This window comes from Octopus bimaculoides, chromosome 9 (assembly GCF_001194135.2).
Source record: "Octopus bimaculoides isolate UCB-OBI-ISO-001 chromosome 9, ASM119413v2, whole genome shotgun sequence".
Taxonomy (NCBI): Eukaryota; Metazoa; Mollusca; class Cephalopoda; order Octopoda; family Octopodidae; genus Octopus; species Octopus bimaculoides.
The window spans coordinates 91,127,973-91,133,045 of record NC_068989.1 but is presented as its reverse complement, the minus strand read 5'-3'; positions in this window follow the sequence as shown (position 1 = coordinate 91,133,045).

Sequence of the window (5,073 nt, the reverse complement as noted above, 5' to 3'; positions counted from 1 at the left end):
ATATATATATGTATGTATGTATGTATTTATACATCGATGTGTGTGTAATTTTGTGTTGTGTTTTCTCCCTTCACTTCCGCTTGACAACCGATGTTGGTTTGTATACGTTCCCGTAACCTAACGGTTTTGCAAATCAGCCATTAGAATTAGAAGAAAACTATAAAAACAAGTATTAGAAGTCAACTTGTTCAACTAACTCCTTCAATGCCGTGCCCCAGGATGGCCACAATCTAATCGCTGAATCAAGTATGAGAGATAAAAGATGAAAGATCGACCGCAGTAATTTTTTGTCCTTTTCGAATTCACTTCCGACTGAACTTCAGCCGCATCAGTTATCACTTAAAGCCACCAACACTGTTTCCTTACCTCCTACTCCTCCTCCTCCTTCTCCTCCTCCCCCTCCTCTTTCCTCTCTTTGTCGTTCTTCGCCGCCTTTTCCTGCGATTCTTCTTAATGTTAAATTGTAATATATTGCAGCTGTGTGCGTATATAGATGTATATTAGACTGTAATCAGGTGTATGCTCTTACATGGTGCTGTGTGCGCGACACTGTGCAAATATGACAATTGTCAGAGCGTTTATATTGGTGGATACGTGCGTGTGGGCTTCCGAATGCGCTTTAAACGTCACGTGCGTATATTGTCTTCTTCTTCTTCTTCTTCTTCTTCTTCTTCTTCTTCTTCTTCTTCTTCTTCTTCTTCTTCTTCGTCCTCCTCCTCCTCCTCCTTCTCCTCAGCTTCTTCCCGTTTATGTCTGATTGTGTGAGTCTCTGTTGATGTTTGTGTTGTTTTTGTGTATGTTCTGTGATCTTTGTTTATATATGTGTATCATACCTGTGTACGTGTGTGTCTGTGCGTGCGTGTGTGAGTGCGTCTCTCTCTTCCTCATTCTCCCCTCTATCTCTCTCTCACACTCATTCAACCCCCTTCCCCCTCTCTATCTCTCTCTTTCTATGTCTGTGTGTCTCCTCCGTGCGTCAACATTCGTATCAATAATACGATGGTTATTTAAACAAATTATTTCGAATATTTCCTTAATTTGACATTTGCATTAATCATAATATGAGATTAATTTAACTGTTTAGAATGTGGTCAGGTGTTGTGTGTGTGTGTGTGTGTGTGTGTGTTTGTGCGCGTCATGTGTGTGTGTGTGTGTGTGTGTTCTTTATTTCTTTACAGCTTACTTTCCATTGTAATGACAATGTCTAAATTGGAGCATCGTCCTCTCTGCTATTATATTCGCCCCATGATTTTGGTGTCGGTTCTGCTTATATTATATAATAAATGTTGTCTTATACATATAATAAGCATGGCCGTTTGGTTGTGAAGTTCGCTTTGCAACCACGTTCGTGGGTTCATTCCTGCATCTACTACATCTCCATATTCTTCGGCTGACTTGTGATGATACCTTGTGAGTGAAACTGATAGACGGATATCGTGCGGAGGACCGTCGTCTATGTGTGTACACATATGTAAATTTATGTATGTTTGTGGGGGGGGGGGTCAACGGCAGAAGCAGCTGAGAAGAGTTCCAAGTAAGGAACTGGTAAGGGTGGAATGGAAGTGAATTTCAAAAGACATGGTCAACTCAACAGTCAATTGGCGTCCGTCATTGAACTGGTTACAACAACCAAGGTACATTGGATTTGGAGTACCTTAACCATCCATTGGATTTGGGGTATCTTAAGCATCTATTGGGGTTACAATGCAGACAGTAGCATGCAGCCCGGGCCCCTTAGAGTGTAAGCTGTTGAGGGCCTAAAAGCATGCATGAAGGAAGCTTCTTCTCTGAAGATATTCGAGAGTTCATTTCTCCCTAGAGTTCACTGCTAACTACTACTATTACTACTACTACTACTACTACTACAACTAATAATAATAATAATAATAATAATAATAATAATAATAATAATAATAATAATAATAATAACAATAATAATAATAATGCTGAATCATAGTTATAGCATGCCCAAATATTTCTATGAAACAAGTCTTTTTTTAATTCGTATGTCTTCTTTGGTTCGCTTAGAAGAGTTTCAGTCGAACAAATTGACTCAAGGACTTATTTTCTGTTGAATTCTGGTATATCGTATTTTAGTCTAACGTATTTGGGGGGGCTTTTTACGGAACCGCTAACCTATGGGGATTAAACAAAAATTACACCCGTTGTCAAGCAGTTGTAATGCGTGACAAACTCAAACACAACGACAAAACTTACTACCACTCACGCGCACATGCAGACAGACAGATAGACAAACAGATAGATAGCTAGATAGATATAACAAGCTTCCCCACTGATTCCATCTAACTAATTCACTGACCACACTTTGATCGACCAAGGGCTATAATGGAAGCGATATGCTCAAGATTCCGTGTAGTGTAACTGAACCCGAAACCACGTCCGTGTAAAGCGAGTTTCCTTACCACCCGTCCATGCCTGAACCTCAACTTTTCTTCTCGTTTTTCTTTAATGTAATAGAATTCTCATCACCTACTAAAATCCTTCATAGTGATGCCCCAGCATGGCCGCAATCCAATAACTACAACAAGTAAAAGAGCAAAAGGTCGTATTTCGTATCATTTGTTTTATAAACTCACCGCTTGATACGCTTTGCATTTGTCTCCCTTGTTAACCTCTCCTTACACAAGTTTGATTCTTGGACAGTAAATTTAAATAACGATATTGATTAAAGATCTGAGAGAAACTGTGATTAATATCCATGGCATGTGATGGAGGAAGGGGTCTTTTTTTTTGTTTTCTTTGTGGGGGGAGGTATTTTTTTTTCCACAGGATACTTTCTGAAACAAATATTTAAGAATCATTAAATACGGCGTCTGTCACACTTCCACTGTGTGCGAACTTAAAATAAGGTCATGCAAGGATCTGATTCACAAATCTAATTAAGGATGGGCGTGACCCTCGACCTTCACCTACATCCTACTGGTGCACTTGCCGACAAGAGAGCTACAATGTGAGCATTTGACCGGCTAAAGTTAGCAGCCAAATCCCCTTCAAATCACACCCTGTCGTTTGAAAAACTATCGGACATATGGTAGTCCTGCGTTCCTTCAATCAGGGTTGCTGCGTTCGTAAATATTACTAATATCTCTCCACAATTATATTCTTCACTCTTACTGTGCTCTACGCATTCTGAATGAATCTTCTGTGTGTTGACATGTACGTCCTTGCGTCAATGTAAACTTTCATTCAATCAAGATACCCTTGGCTTGAAGATATAAACGTCGCTTGGATAATTTGCTATTATGCAAAAGCGTCGTATGTCCAAACGTTGCTTTTTTTAGAAAACAAAAAAATATAGTTTCACCATTCCATAGCAAAACCGTTGCACTACACTTTGACAATTTTTGATATCTTGGCATCTGAAGCAGCTGGAGATATGATAGTTTGACCAAAAGAACCGGCATTTGCAAGCAAAAATAAATATTGAAAAAAAGGTATTTGGCCAAATCTGGAGATACAAAAGTTTAACAAAATAGCAATGATATACACACACACACACACATGTTTATATCTATGTGCATAGGTGCACGCGTGGGTGTGTGTGTGTCATTGTGTCTGTGTTTGTCTCTCGCCACTGTTTGACAACAGGTGCTAGTTTGTTTGCGTCCCTGTAACTTCGCGGTTCGGCAAAAGATTTCGATAATTTCAGATTTTAAAAAAATAAGTATTGATTTTGACTTATTCGACAAAAAATTCTTCAATGTGTTGCCCCAGCGTGGCCGCATTCTAATGACCCAAATAAGTAAAAGATATAAGACGTAGCAAGTCACATGTAGCCAACTCCACCATCAACCGTCTCCGCAAACCTCTCTTACACACAACCACCAACTCTAACCTTTTACACGCCACCATCACTGAAAACCACAGCCATTAACCACCACTAAGAACCAACTGCAACTAACGTGACCACCATTCACACCCTTCCTTATTAACCACCGCCACCATCTAATTTAACTATGCAACCAGCACCATTACCCCCATCCATCCCACTCCCGCCAGAACCACCATCAGCAGCTGTTGCTAAACACACCTTGCTGCCGTCAGTTTTAAGAAGAAAGAAAAATTACTAATTACTCCGATTTAATTTTAATTTAAATTTCATATGAAGGACCTTGTGAGGTGATGGTGGGGGAATTAAAGGGGGGAGGAAGCAGAGGAGTGAACGAAGGGCTGGAAGAGTATTGGTTGGAGGTGGGGGACGATAACCATTAATCACAAATTCTTCTTCATCATCATCATCATCATCATCATCACCATCATGTTTCTTCATTATCGTTATCATCATCATTAGCACCATCATTTTCATTTATTTTAGAGCAACCACCATCACCATGAACAGCAGTACAGATATCATCATCATCATCATCACCATAATCATCAGCATCATCATCATCATCAACAACAACAACAACATCTACGAACCAATAAGGAAACGTGCTCGCTTGAACTGTTAGAAATAGCAACCAAATGAACTTGTATGTTGGTGTTATTGTTTTATAGGCGGCTGTTGTTTATAATTAATAATTGTTGTTGTATATGCAGTAGTTGTATCGTTGTTGTTGTTGTACAAAGTCAGCTGCTTCTTATTTTACCACTATTGTTTCTCTATGTAGACAGTAACGTAACTATTGGTTTTCATGCGAATAGTGTCTCAGTTATTTATTCCCTAAATAGTTCTGTTTCCCACGACCTGCTCAATGTATAATACTAATATTGGTGAACCAGCCCGATAACTCCGGACTTTATAGAGATGACGGTTCAGTAATTTTCCACAACATGAACGGCAACGCTAACGATGAATTGATCAGCATGATATCAACAGTGAAGCTGGTGGAGACAATGAAGCCGGAGCATGTTTGAGTTGTTTCCCGTGCATACCGAATGAACTAATATATTTTTCCTTAGGATATCACCTTTTAATGGGGGTCCCACTGCGCGGCACCTCCAGCAAGTGTCTTCTACTATAGCCTTGGGCAGACCAAAGCCTTGTGAGTGGATTTGGTAGACGGAAACTGAAAGAAGCCCATCGTGTATATGTATATATATATATAT